Source organism: Balaenoptera acutorostrata, chromosome 21 (assembly GCF_949987535.1).
Source record: "Balaenoptera acutorostrata chromosome 21, mBalAcu1.1, whole genome shotgun sequence".
In the NCBI taxonomy this organism is placed as follows: Eukaryota; Metazoa; Chordata; class Mammalia; order Artiodactyla; family Balaenopteridae; genus Balaenoptera; species Balaenoptera acutorostrata.
In genome coordinates, this window is record NC_080084.1 from 29,107,235 (window position 1) to 29,122,778 (window position 15,544).

The window sequence follows — 15,544 nt, forward strand, 5'->3', positions numbered from 1 at the left end:
GCCCCGTAACTGCCTGACTGATTTCCTGCGTCTTAGAAGACGCCCCCAGACATTTCAGCAAAGGAAATCAAGCATCTGAATGCACCCAGCCTCATCCCAAAGAATTCATGCTGTAAACACGATATTGGGGTGTCTCAGAGGGTGGGTACCAACCACTGACAACTGGTCATCAGTGATGTGAACTCGGGACTTCCCTGGTGGTCCAGTGGTAAAGAATCTGCCTTCCAATGCAGGGGACGCAGGTTGGATTCCTGGCTGGGGAACTAAGATCCCACATGCCGCAGGTCAGCTAAGCCCGTGCGCCACAACTACTGAGCCCACACCTCAACTAGAGAGCCCGCGTGCTGCCACTACAGAGCCCATGCTCTCTAGAGCCTGCACGCCACAACTAGAGAGAAGCCCACGTATCGCCACGAAAGCCCCCGCCTGCCTCAACGAAGATCCCGCGTGCCACAACTAAGACCCAAAGCAGCCAAAAATAAATAAAATAAATAAATAAATAATAAATAAATATTTTTTAAAGAGTGATGTGAACTCCATAGAGCTTCCCCTGGGGCTGGTTGTAACTCAGCAGGGAAACCACTGCTGTGGGGTCGCTCGCAATCCGTTTGGACTGCAGTTCTGTCTCTTGCTAGGTTGTAGGACAGACCACGGGGCTCAGTAATGTCGCATTTCCTTACTTGTGAGATACGATTCTAGCACCCTGCAGCGCGCTCACGAGGTCGGGTGTGCGCACTTGCCTGTCACGGTGTCCAGTGGGGTCACTGCTTCTCAAGCTCAGAGACCAGGAGAATCACTTAGGGAACTGCTTAAAAGTAGGAATTCCTAGGTCCGAACAGGAGGGAGTCCCATTGAATATGTCTGAGGCAGAGCCAGGGACCTGTGTTTTTAACAAACACCACTGTGGGTCGTGGCGCTCCTTGTCTGCTGACACCCTCGCCCGGCACCTGTCCTGGCAGACGCCACCTGGTGTTGTTAAATTCAGATTACCCCAAAGAGATGGTGTTTGTCACAAACCACGTGCGGGATAAAGGAAGGCACAGAGGAACCCCACTTACAGCAGGGGTGTCCCGGACAGCCCCCGAGAACTGCAGTGAGAGCCCAGTCACACTGGCCGGAGACACCTGCTCCGCCTGAGGACTGCAGTGGCCCTTCCTGAGCCCTCCTGACAGGCGTGGTGCGCTTCTAGCTGTGGAGACGGCAGCCGACTGAGTAGTCCCTTACACCCCTGCCCACACGCCACAGTGTCCCCGACATCAGCGTCCCCACCAGGTGGGACATTTGCTACAGTCGCCGGACCTACACTGACACGCCATGATCACCCTAAGTCCCTGGTTCACGCTGGGGTTCACTCTTGGTGTTGGACGTCCTGTGGGTTTGGACAAATGCATGATGACGGGTGTCCACCATGACCGTGTCGTACAGAGTACTTTCACTGCCCTAAGAACCTTCTGTGCTCCGCCTGGTCATCCCCCCTTCCCTCAACCCCTGGCAACCACTCGTCTTTCACTCTCTCCACAGTTTAGCCTTTTCCAGGATGTTGTAGAGTTGGAATCACACAGTCTGTAGCCTTTTCAGATTGGCTTCTTTCACTCAGATATATGCATTGAAGGCTCCTTCATGCCTTTCCATGGCTTGAAGGCTCAGTTCTTTTTAGCCCTAAGTAATACTCCATTGTCTGGATGTATCACTGTTTGTTTATCCATCACCTACAGAAGGACACCTTGGTTGCTTCCACATTTTGGCGATTATGGATAAAGTGTGCAGGGTTTTGTGCAGAACCGACAGGGTTTTAAATCCACGGGGAGGACTCAGCACGAATCTCACCTTCTGGCCTTTGTCATCTCCCTGAGGGCGACCATTTCTGGGATGGGTCTGTCGCTCTCCCACACAGACCCCCTGGTGGCTTGCTAACACACCTCGGTGGACCCCAAACTCCAGCCCTGGCCCACAGGGCTCCACGATCAGCTTCTGCCAACCTCTGCACGCCATCCCTACCGTTCCCCCCACTTCGCGCTTTTCCAGGCACTCAGGCTGTCTTGCTGGTCCTCACCTGGGACATGCTTGTGCCTGCCCCACAGTGTTTGCTGTTGTCCCCTCTGACAGGGCCCTCTGTCCCCACATCTCCGGCCCCCCATGTCCACCTGTCTCTCTCTCAGTTCTGCCCCGGAGACGGCCTTCCGACACCACCCTCCAACCCAGCCACTGTCTGTCCACTCAGCGTGTTTTGGTTTCCTTGATGGCTCTTGTTAATATCTAGTTAGGTCGTGTCTTTATTTTTATTATCCATTATGTTGTGTCCTTATTGTTAACATCCAGTGTGTCATGTCTTTATTATTACTATCCTGTTGTATCAGGCCTTTGCTATTATTATTTTTAAATTAATTAATTAATTAATTTTTGGCTGCGTTGAGTCTTTGTTGCTGCACACGGGCTTTCTCTAGTTGTGTCGAGCGGGGGCTACTCTTCGTTGCGGTGCACGGGCCTCTCATTGCGGTGGCTTCTCTTGTTGCGGAGCATGGGCTCTAGGCGCGCGGGCTTCAGTAGTTGTGGCGCACAGGCTTAAGTTGCTCCACGGTATGTGGGCTTTTCCTGGACCAGGGCTCGAACCCGTGTCCCCTGCATTGGCAGGCGGATTCTTAACCACTGAGCCACCAGGGAAGCCCAGGCCTTTATTACTGTTATCCAGTTAGATCACGTCTTCATTGTTAATATCTATTGTGTCATGTCTTTCTTATTATCCATTTATATCAGGTCTTTCTTACTGTTACCCACTTACGTCTTTATTATTATCCACGTAGATCACGTCTCTGTTGTTGCTATCCAGTTAGAGCAGGTCTTTTGCTGCTTGCTGTGGTCTGTGGTCCCCAAGCTCTATGAAGACATGGGTGGGCCTGGTCGTTTGACCCCTGCGTCCCCAGACTCTCGGTCAGCTGCTGGGATGGCGGGCACGCGGCTGGCACCTGTGAGCCGTGGGCACCGCGGATGAGCGCAAGATGACTGCAGGGCGGCGCGTCCCATCCAGGAGCCCCACCGCCAGGCCCGGGCTCTTGGGGAGGCGCTTATGTGGAGGAAGCACGGTGCGCAGCTGCGGCCCCGACGGAGGTGAAGAGCCCGTGGCTCCGGAAGTGACCAGCACCAACCCGGCCACGTTCTGTTTCCCTGTGAAAATCCACGGTCCGAACAGCCTTTAGAAGGCGCGTGAGCAGGCAGGGCCGTTCGCTTAGTGAGCAGGCCCCCGATTTTTCTGTAGGCGAATCCACCAAACCCAAACCGTCAAACACATGCGCTCACGTTTCATTTTCCCCTCTCTCCCCTCCCCGGCCGTCCTCCAGCTCCACTGTCATGGGCCTGTGTCCACAGCGTCCCAGCCCAAAGCCCCCGCGTCGCTGGCCCCCGATCCTTACAAAGCCACCGTCTCACTCACCGCACCCGAGTCTCATCAAGATGTCTTGGGAGCCACCGTGCCTCCCTCCAGATCAAGGCTTGGGTGTGACTGTGGGTTTCCTGACCTTTGAAGCCCGTCGAAGACAAACACAGCTGGACTTCAGCTGAAGCAGTGACCACAGGCTCTGTTCAGTTCCCACCCACGGCGGGAAGAGCCGAGGGCCCCTGGGGTTCGCGCAGGGGTGACGGCGCCTCAGCAGGAGGCCGAAGGAGCGGGGATGGGAGAGAGGGGACCAGCAGGCGGTGCCGACATCCGTCCCTGTTCCACGGCGGGGCCGCGTGTCCGTAGCTGGCAGTGGCCAAGTTGGGGATGCACCCTCCCCAGGGCCTGGGAGGCCAGCCCGTCCTTCCTGAAGGCTCCGTCTCGAAGGCGTGGCGCTCAGGCCCCTGAGAAGGATGCCCCCGAGCTGGGGGAGGGTACATGGGCGTCTCGGAGGGACAGAGGAAGGACCCACACTTGTCACCCCTTCTTAGTAAACGCTCTGAAAGGCCAGGGCTACGGCCGGGTGTGGGTGGGACAGACGGTGAATTCCCCCGGCGACCCTGAGCTTTCGGGGCAGGTGTTTCCATGGGGTCTGGTCCCCCCAGGACACAGCCTCGTGGGGCGGGCGGCCCTGCTGGAGTTTGGTCGAGGGTCCTGGTATCACGGTTCGGATGGAGTGGTTGACGCGCAGAGCCCAGGGCCCTCAGGCAGACAGAGTAACCAGCTGGGGGAGATACTCGGGCACTAGTGAGATTCAAATCCAAACCCACTCCTTTTTCTGCAGATTTGACGTTAACCCTTCTAATACGTTCTGAAAACATTTTCTTCTGCTCCCCTGGCATAATTCGGAAACCCTCTAAAATTTGAGCAGTAATGGTATAATTGGGCTTACACATACAATCTAAGGAAAAATTTAATATATCAGAAACATCCATCATGCCCATGGCTGTGCTTTCAGTATTGTGTAACCCTTTAAGTATACTGCACATGCCAAGTCAGGCTGCTCTGTTTCCTCTTGGGCTTTAGACAACAGGCCCCCAGAATAATCTACGAGTAACCTGATATCAAGGCTGTTAGGTCACAAAGGCTGTTTTCCTTTGACAGTGCCCTGGGACACGGGAGGTCGAGGCTTAGCCCCCCATATCCAGCGCAAGAGCTGCCCAGCAGCTGTTGCCATTTAGAGAGTGTTTACTCTTCAAATGTGATTTTGTGATTCAAGTGGTAACTTATAGAAGGATGTGGGCACCTCTACTGCTCTAGAATCCGCTTTGCTTTGGGTCTGAAACGGGCCCAGGATGGCGACCCGGGATGAGCGGGGAGGGCAGCCCGGTCCCCGGATGCAGTACGACGGCCGTGACTCCTCAGGTCCGGTCTTGGCTTCCCTCAGGGTGCAGCGTCCTGGAAACTCCTCCAAGGCAGGTCACAAACAATTCTAGCAAATAACCAGACCTCCGGGGCAGCTGGCTCAGGACAAGCCCCAGACCTCAGCTCTCCCACGGCGTGGACATTGCCAGGGCGATTTCCAGGTTTTCTTTCTGCACTTTTTCTGTTCACCCTCCCACTACCTTTTCCTTGGAAAGACTCTGTAACCGACACCCTGCTTTCCCAGGCCGAGTTCTGCACGGCAGGCGCTTTCCTCCCTTCCGTCCTGCTCTGTAAACACCCAGGGACAGGAAAACAGCAGAGGAGTGTCCACGGCCTTCCTTTGTGTGTGTGTGTGAAAGCGACTGTGGGAATCGGCCGCTCTGGCAGACAAAGGCTCTTTCTCTCCGCCGGCCTCTGGTCTGAATCTCCTACTGTTTCCTGGGTTCCAGTGGGACGGCGCCCAGGAGCAAATGAGGAACCTCGCAGGGGCCTCTGCTGCTGAGAAAGGTGACCGCGGTGGAGAAAAGAGCCAAGGCATCTGTTAATTCCTCACAGTTTTCCTTAGCAGTTAAAGGGCTTTCCGTGATGGGCTTGCTGTGTTCTTTTCAGGTCAAGGTCTGAGGATTTGCATGCGGGTCAGGGAAGTCATCCTCTAACCCTTGGCCCCAAGGAATGGATGGTCTGCCCCATCTGGTTACTGATCATTGATTTGGCACAATTCAAATGCATTAAACCCAAACAGAGATTCGTGTTCTAGGGAGGGGCGATAATACACAACTATAAGTAGGAGTCGTTATCTCAACAGCGGTGGAGTTCCCGTTGCGCAGGAGCCGCAGACAGAATGAGACGCAGCCGGGGGCTGGGGGGGCGGAGTGACCAGCTGTGAGGACCCCAGCTCTGAGCAGGCCTAGCTCAGCTGTGTCTATGCTGCCGGCACGACTGGGGGTCCTGAGCATCAGGGAAGGCTTCCTGGAGAAGGTGGTACCCAGCCAGTTGGAGGATGGACCCCGGGACACTGCACTCTGGGGGGCTGAGCCTGACAGGTGAGGGATGGCACGTGGCCGAGCAGGGCCGGCTGTGGGTTCGCTGTGGTTCTGGGGAGCGTGTCAGAGGCCAGGGAAGAGGCAGGAGGACCAGGTGTGGCTGGTCAGTGCCTCCCGGGGGCCCAGTGAGGCTTCGGGAGCTGGTGGGGGCAGAGGAGAAGGATGGAGTGAGGGCCGTCGACACCCGCACGAAGCCGAGGCCGGGAGGACCGCGTGTCAGGGCTCACGGGGCCTGGACCAACCCGCCTCTCACCTGCTTGCTGTGTGTGGGGGGCACGTGCGTCCTCGGGGTGCTGCTGACACAAGGGCACGGCCACCACAGATGTGAGCGAGGCCCGCGCCCAGGGCTGCTGGGCTTCTGTTCCCTCAGGAGCAGGGACGCAGAGGAGGAAGGGTCCCCCGTGCCCCCGGGAGATGAGGAAGGAGTGAGCTCCATCTTCCAGAAAAAAAGCCAGCTTTCCATGACCTTGAGGTCAGGGGAGACAGTGTTAGGGAGCAGAGACCCTTGGGCCCTGACTGCTTCCCAACCCCCTCCTCCGTTTCCCCGTGAACGCTGGGCTCAGAGGAGGCAGAGGCTGGGAGATGGCATCCCGGAGACCCAGGCAGGTGACCCTGGCCTGGCCAGGAGCCCAGGACCCTTTCTCTGTTCAGCCGCCACCTGCAGATCACAGAAATGCTGATTCGGTGACCTGCTCGGGGTCACCCCTTTCTGCTTCCTCCTGCTGTTCGCCCACGGCTACCTCCACACCACCCTCCACCTTCGCAGGAGCTCCTGCACCCACGCCCCTGCGTCCACTCCACTGCACCCACGCGCCTGCGCCCACGCCCCTGCGTCCACTCCACTGCACCCACGACCCTGAGTACACACCCCTGCGTCCACGCCCCTGAGCCCACGCCCCTGCGTCCACGCCCCTGCGCCCACGCCCCTGCGTCCACACCGGTTCCCCATTTCCCTCCGGCCTCTGCAGGCACCTCCTCCGTCAGCACAGCCCCCGCCTTCTCACGCACTCCCCACCTCCCCCCTCTCTCCTGTCACCTCTCTGCCACTAACAGGCTAACCGTTCCTAGAAAACACTGCCTACCCGAACCAATGTTAAATTTATTATTTGAGACATCGAGAGGGGGCACACTTTCTCCTCCTCTCTGTCCTGTTCTGGGTCTTCATTTATAAAGGCGACTGGGTGGTGGCAGGGAGAAGTCGGTCTCATGTTACAGTCCCCTGGAAAGAGGGCACAGCTGGCCACGCCGGGCACGTGGGGGGATGGCCAGGGGGTCAGGGGGCGGAGGACAGGACGGAGGGAAGACTGAGGCCATGGCCTTTACTGGGTTTCCAGGGGAAAGGCAGGCGGGGCGGGGGGAACACGTACGATTGGCTGCTTTTAGTGATTTTGCTGGGCTTTGGGTGACAGGGCTGTCCCGAGCCTCTGGGCACCCGGCCTGGGTATTTCTGGCAGAGGAGTGTCACCTCCCCGGGGGCGGGGCAGGCGGAGGAGGCCGGGCCTGGCCGGGCTGTTGGCATAGGTCACAGGCGGGCTCCTGGCTGGGCCCTTGGCTGGCGGGGGGTTGTCTCTGCCCAGCCAGGCGGGACTTATGATGTCAGAGCATCACAGTAGGCAGAAAATGAAAGCCAGGATGATGCGCTGCCTCTGAGACAAAGTTCACTCCTCTTCTAGCTGTGACTCCCCGGTGGCCACCTCTGACCCCCACCCCGACTGCTTCATCCTCTTCAGCCCAGACCTGCGACGTCTCTGGGGGCCTCCACCCTCCTGCTTGTCTGGGGGGGTCTGCTCGGGATGTCACCTTTTCCAACCACGACCCCTCCCCCCCACCAGCTGCCTGGTGTGTTTCAGCCCCAGATCTCTTTCTGTCCTTCACAGTGTTGGTCACAACTTGTAATTGTTCTACTTAGTTATTTATAATCAAATTGTTAACCAAAACCAATGATTACATACACTTAACTGTTGATAAAACTGATCAATGCTCAATTCACCACGTCAATCCATCCATTTATTATTTACTTTATTTTTAGCCCATCCTACTAAGCCGTGAGTCCCTGGAGGGCAGAGACCGTGTCCGTGGTTTCATTTTTGAGCTCCCGGTGCGTTTCATGTGGCTGGTGTGTCAGCGCTGAGGCAGGTTCAGTCACGAATAGCGGAGACTCAAGCCAGCAGCAGCTTAAGGGGTTTAGAAGTGTGTGTCCCTTCCCTTCCTGTGACAGGAGGAACTCAGCGTCTCTGCATCTGAGTCACAGGCTGGTGGGGGCAGGGGGCAGGCAGCCCTCCTTTAAGGACACAAGCTGGGCTCAGTCTCAGGGCTGCATCGCTGCAGGGAGCAGGGCAGGAGCCCCGCGGTGCACGGAGGAGGGGCGATGCTGTAGCCGCCACGTGCGTCCGGAGTGAACGCAGACAGAGTGGGAAGCTGAGGGGGTGGGAGGCAGAGCTGCCACGATGCCCCCGCCCACCTCCCACTTCTGTTTCGTTTTTGTTTTTTCCAGTTCTAATAGCAAGTACTTAGTCCCACCCCACACAGCTGGGCAACTTCTAAGCAACAGAAATGCCAGCAGGAATCAGCTGTCTTCAGTGGGATCAGTGTTTTCAAACCTCGGGTTGTGGCTCACGTGTCAGGAAATCAGTTTGCTGGGATGCAGCCTCACATACGAGTTGAAATAGGCAGAATTACCAACATCAGAGCTTCTCTCTCCCTCTCTCTCTCACACACATGTGCCCTCTGGGGCGATGGGAAGGGGCCTTTGACATTGCACTTGCTGCCCTCCTGTGCCCGCCTGTCTACCCTCCTCTCCTGTTCATAAGACGTCTGCTGCCACACGCCCAGCGATCTTTGCATCGTTTGTGATTTCCAGTTAGAGATCATGGAGGCTGCATCAGAGAAACAGGACCAGTAGGAGGTACAGAGATAGACAGATAGATACTGATATCAATATAGATACACAGATGAACATCTGTGTCTGTGTACATACAAAACTACATCTATTTCTAGAAAGAGACTTGTCGTAAAGTATTTGCTCACGTGACGCTGGGGACAGAGAAGCCCCGTGAAGAGCTGTCTTGGAGCTGAAGGTGCAGGGTGGCCGAGGGGGCAGCTTGAGGCCTGAGAGCTGGAGGGCTGCTGTGTAGACCCCAGTCCGAGTCTGAGGGCCTGGGAGCCAGGAGTGCCCGGGACAGATGTTGGGCTCAAGCAGAAAGGCAGAGAGAGTGCATGTGCCCCACTTTGTCTTTTGGTTCTGTTCGGGCCCGCAGTGGATGGGGGGAGGCCACCAGACACACCCAGAAATGATGTTTACTCAGAAATCAGGGCAGCCCTGGGCCCCATGGAGTCAACACATGAAACCAACCATCACAGAGGCAAATACGTTTGACACGACAGATGCAGCCCTGGAGGTGGAGAGAGAACCCGGGCGAAGAAGCCGGTGGACCGTGCCCACGCGGCACAGCCGGTCCCACTGCTGCTGTTCTATTTAGGGAGATAATTTATACTTTTAAGTGGGAGAAAGAGGAGTTTTGTTCTGTCCCCTCCAGTTTTGGCCAGAGCTCACCGCACCTCGAGTCCACTGCACCCCTGCATTTGTGAGCCTGGATTCTCACCTCAGAACAAGCAGGGGGAAATGCTCGGGCCTCCTCCGCCGGATGGGACGATTCTGGGGCCTCCGGGGGTCTGTCTAGAACCCGAGGCCCCGCGTCCCAGGCTGTGACGGGCAGCGCTGCGTCCAATACCACCATCTGCTGGACAACAGGAGACATTACACTTTAGAGCCAAGTGTGAACTGAATACTCAGGACGTTGAATTGGGGAAAGAGCCAAATGTTTTAAATGACGTTACAGCTACTATAACATAGATCAGGACATGTAAGATACTTTCAAAACCCTTTTATGTACACTTAACATTACTTAAAGTGCATCCACACAATAAATGCTTGTTAATTAAAGAATAGAGATGCATCTCTGTTTTCAAAGGTGACGCACGCCCTACAATGAGTTAAATCCTCCAGGGACACACATTTCTGTTAATAACACGACACACGATAGGCTCCTTCACGTGTGCCCACTACGGTGTGTGAAAGTCACCCTCAGGAGTGAACAAACGTGGCTTCCTGCTATCAACAGGGGCCTTTTGGAAAATCCCAAATAGCAGCCCACAGTTATTAAAGAGGCTAGAAAAATTATATCCAGGATTTATAATATAAAAAATTAGAAACCTAAGCAGAAGACTCTAGGAAGTGTTCCCATTTGGCAACCACAAGTTCATGTAATACTGAGGAAGCGACGCCTCTGTCTAATTTATCCGACAGTATCTCCTTCTGACGAGATGCTTCTCTCCTCCTCCATTTGCTTGTCCAAGACCACAAGCCGGCCGGGCTCTGGGCCCCTTCCCTGCTCTTCTCCCCACAGCGCAGACCACCAGCCAACGTGTCTGTGTGAACTGTCTGGGTCCCATCTTACTGTGACCTCTGGTGTTTTGACCACAAATGTGAACATTGCCTGCACATAGTGGGTGCACAGTAGCAGGGGCTGGTGGACAGGTGTGGCCTTCGGAAGGGCCCACGTGGTTTTCCAGGGGCCGGTCAGGCCCACGTCCTCTTCATTACACATGCCCATGTCCTGGGCCCTTCCTTTCACGGCCCTCTCTGGCCCTGGCAGACGATTTTTCAGAAATAATGCATGTTTTGTCTGAAATGGCTAATCCCCAGCAGAGGGCCTGGTCCCCACACGCACTGGATTTGTTCATCTGTGTTAACCCAACATCTTGCTCTTCAGAATTTCAGATCATGTTGAAAGTTAAGTAAGCGAATCTTCCCGTAGGTATATTTCTGGAGCATCTTTCTCTCTCGGGGAAAAGGTTTACACGTGGCGGCCATTCTTTAACTTAAAAGGCAAATGACAGGCGGTCATAGGATAAAGACTCACGGAGGAACTTGGCCCGAGGAAGCCGGCACGCCGTCCCTTTGGGTTTCCCGGAAGCTGACCCAGAGAAGTGATGGGGGCCTTCGGGGCAGCGGATGTGGGTACCACGGGCTCTAGGTGAGCAGGGTTCATTCCTGAGGACATCAGCCTCCTAATCTGTGCAAGGAGGGGCCGGACTACATCTTTAGGGCCATTTTCTCTCTCTGGGATCCTGTGCAGCCTGCACTAGAGAGAGGGGTGGATTTTGAAATGTCACCGCCTTTCTGGGAGCACAGTTATGTTTTTGCAAAAAAAAAAAAAAATTATGTAGTGTCTTGTGTACACCAACTGGTATGGGTCAACTATTTCAACACAGAATTTTGCTGGTGGGAAAACCTAGCGCACAAGCCCAGTTTCTTCTTTGTTTGCAAGAATAAGTAAGCGCTGGGACACGGAGCCCTCCAGCGGGCATGGGGTCCTGGGCTGTCTGAAGTAGCGGGGTAAATACTACGAATGTTATAGATTATTCTGAGCTAATTATCCCGAAACTCCCAGCTAACACACCAGCTAATGTTCTTCACGTAAATATATGATGTGGTTGAAAATTAGGTTGCTTGATAGAGGAATGCAACAAACACGAATTGAATTGACATTGTTAGAGAGAAGAAAGAAGAATGAATATCCTAGATCCTTTTTTTCCTGCTAGTGCCTGGGATGTAGTGTTTCTCTCAGGCAAAGGGAGTGTGTGGTGAGAGCTGGAGTATGTGGCAGGGGTTGAGGTACTAATTAAAACCCCAGGAACTGATGCTGACTTGTCACTTGAAAGGTGACGCCCCCAGGTTGGCATACAGAGTCTCTCTGTAGAGTGTATACTGCATTCTTCCGTCACACCCTCAAATGTTTTTAGAAGGGTTTACCTCTAAAAAGTTGCATTTGTATTTTCGAATGTAAATCCATACATACCAATTCTGTGCTGCCATTAAGTCATCATTGGTTTTCCCATTTATTTGGAGAAGAAAACTTTTGGGAGGTAAGTCACCCAGTTCCCATGGCTTCATACTCCACACTTGACTTAGGAAGAGTGAAAGCATCACACTCACGCTGAATCCACACACCTTGCTCATTGTGATTCTAGGCTTTGCTTGATTGCACGATAGACATTTTTTTTTTTTTTTTGGCTGCATTGGGTCCTCGTTGCTGCGCGCGGGCTTTCTCTAGTTGCGGCGAGCGGGGGCTACTCTTCGTTGCGGTGCGCGGGCTTCTCACTGCGGTGGCTTCTCTTGTTGTGGAGCACGGGCTCTAGGCGCCCGGGCTTCAGTAGTTGTGGCACGCGGGCTTCAGTAGTTGTGGCTCACGGGCTCTAGAGCAGACTCAGTAGTTACGGCGCACGGGCTTAGTTGCTCCGCGGCATGTGGGATCTTCCCGGACCAGGGATTGAACCCATGTCCCCTGCATTGGCAGGCGGATTCTTAACCACTGCGCTCAGGGAAGTCCCGCACGATAGACATTTTGTGCTTCACTTAAGATTTGAAAGCTGTGCTTTCCAGCAGGAGGGCAGGAAGCGTGAGGCGAATAGTGAACCCGATTGGCTGCCTACCAGACAGGGGTCTGGGGACATCCCTTTCAGGTGACAGGTCAGCATGGGCGCCTGGGGGGTTAATTCATAAGTTGACTTCCTACCACTTACCCCCAGCACACTTTACACATTTTCTCTGCCTGAGGACAACAAACTGCTCTTTTAATTAAAAACTTTTGGCATGTACGACAGAAAAGAAAAAAACACCATCCTATAACTTAGATGATCTGGACCAGCAGTCAGCCAGCTTTGTCTGTAAAGGGCCAGAAAGTATTTTAAGTTTGGTGGACCTACTGGTCTTTGTGACTTAGTCTTCTTTGTTTTTGTTTGTTTTGTTTTAACATCCCTTTAAAAATGTAAAAGCCATTTTGGGTTAAAGGCCGCTGAACTTAACCTGAAGAAATACACAGCCTTGGGTGTGCATGCCCAGAGCAGTTTTCCCTAATTTTTCTAAAATAAATACGTCCTGCAAATGAGGTAGATTCCAGTGGTGTGGGCCATTCATCATAAATACCCCATTAGGATGTCATGAAAGTCTTAAAAATTCATCCCAGTTTAAAAAAATTTCCATGAATTTGATGGATGTTCGTTTATGTAGAGTTGGGACCATTTCTTACTTTCTCCGTTCCTTATGTATTTTTGTCCTGTAGACTTTTCTTCTGGCTGTGTTCCTTCTGCCTGAATTGCGTCCTTTAGTATTTTCTGCTGGTGGCAAAATGTCTCACTTTCTCTTTGTCTGAAAAAACTATTGACATTGCCTCATTCTTGAAAGATCACGTCTCTGGCTGTAGAGTTTTAAGTTGGTGGTTGTGTGCTCTCTGTGCACCGTGGATGCCGCTTGGCATTGTGGCTGGTCAGAGGTCAGCTCATTCCCACACGTCATGACTTTGAGGAAATCCCTTCTTTTCCTCTGCCTTCTGATAGGATTTTATTTGTATCTGGTTTTCTGCAGTTTCCTTATGATCAATTTAGGTGTGGATTTCTACAATTGAATCTTCTTGGGATTTGTTAGTATTCTGGGGTCTGAGGATGGGTATTTTTCATCCATTCTGGAAAAATTCCACTGTCTGCATCTGTCGCCTCCGTGTCACTCTCTAATTTTTGCCTCTGGATAATTTATTCTGATTTAAATGCCATATATTTATATTTTTGTGCCAACTCTGCAGTAGAATCCATCCATTGTGTTTTTGATTTTGGTCATTTAATTTTTATTTCTAAAAGCTCTATTTAGTTGTTTTTAAAATCTGATATGTTTTCCTGTTATCTTAGATATCTTCAGGATTGTCTCTTACTTATTTCAACATTTTCACATTTTTTTTCACTCTACTGTAGCTTTGTTGAGACATAATTCACATACCATACAATTCACCCATTCACAGTATAAAATTCAATGGGTTTTAGTATATTTACAGGGTTGTGCAACCATCACAGTGCATTTTAGGACATCATCATCACCCCAGAAGGGACCCTGTACCATTTTTCCTCAGTGTCTCAGCCCCAGACGACCACGAATCTACTTTCAGCCTCTGTGGATTTGCCTGTTCTGGACATGTCATAAAATGGGATCACACAACATGTGGTCTTTGTGATTAGACCACATTTTATTTTATCCATGGATCAGTTAGTTGTTTCCACTCTTTGGGATATTATGAGGAATGCTTCTGGGGACGCTGGGATCCCAGTGTCGTGTGGACACGTGATCCTTTCACCTGGCGTCTCTGTGTCGGGTGCTTTGAGGAGCTTCCAGACTGTTCTCCAACGTGGGCGTGTCACTGAAATTCCTCCTCGGGGCCCCCCGGCCTGGCCCCGTCTGTGCTTCTCACTGCCGTGGAGGGGGTGAAGGGCCACCTCGCTGTGGTTTTGGTCTGCGTTTCCCTGACGGCTGAGGCTGTAGCGTCTTTGTTACAGTCTGCCCAACGGTGGCCATAAGTGAAGTCTCTGTGGATCTGTTTTCGTCTGTAGTTTGCACGGACGTTACTTTATCTTTGACAAGATACTAGTCATTGTATTTGGAAAAGTATTTGGAGGAATAATTTTCCCCACAGATGAGATGCCCTTTTTCAGATTGTATGTACATTTACCTCTGCGGGGCATTGGGTGGGTGGGTGGTGAGGTGGGACTCCCTGTAGCCAAGGTCAGGGCTTACGGTCCTCCTGAGGGTACACGGGACCTGACCTGAGGCTGTACTATTGCACCCACCGTGTCCCCATCCTGAGGGGGCCCCTGGGGAACTCCTGGGGGGGGCTCACCTACTGGATTCCTCACCTTATTCCAGACGCGGGATTTTGATTTCTGCCTTTTAAGTGAGGCTGTCAAATGACAGTTACGTGTGACCAGCTGTCATGGACGGGGCTTCCTTATTCCCTCCGCTTCAGGCTGCTGTTCCTTGTGGAATTCCTCGTCAGCCTGTGTGTGTGTGCGTGTGTGTGCGTGTGTGTGCATGTGTGTGCTTGGCAGGGTTCTCCAGAGAAGCCGAACCAACAGGATGTAACACATAAAATCAATGTAAAAACCGAGCTAGAGAGAGACTGAAACTGGCTTGCACGACTGCGGGGCTGCCACGTCCAACATCTGTAGGGCAGGCGGCAGGCTGGAGACCAGGGGGGGAGCTGTAGTTCGAGCCTGAAGGGGGTCGGCTGGTGGACCCCCTGTTTATGGGGACCTTGGTCTTTTTCTATCAAGGCCTTCAACTGATTGGACGAGGCCCACCCACTCACATCACGGAGGATAATCAGCTTCACTCAGAGTTCACTGATTTAAATGTTAATCCCATCCAAAAAACACCCTCACAGGAACAGCTACGTGGGTGTTTGACCAAACATCTGGGTGCCACGGCCTAGCCAAGTTAACACATAAAATTGAATGTCCCAGTGTGTACACACAGACGCACACACACACACACCCTCAGATTTTTAAAGACTTATTTTCAGTATAAGAGTTACTACAAATAACTAACCTGCCGTTACTCAGCTTGGAGCTTTTACACTGATGTGTTTTTGACACAACTAGTGTGACTAGCTGGAACCAAGTTAGGATTAATGCAACTTTTTTTCAAAATTGCAAAAGATTATTGGTAATATAATTATTTAAATTTGCTTATGGTGTTTTTCCTCTCTCTTATAAAACGCTTTTGAATTTCTTCTTAAAGGAATTGGTATGAATACATTTTTTGACGGGCTGCCAGTTTGGTGCGCCCTCTAGTGGCCATATGTTGAATAGTCACTTTGTCAAG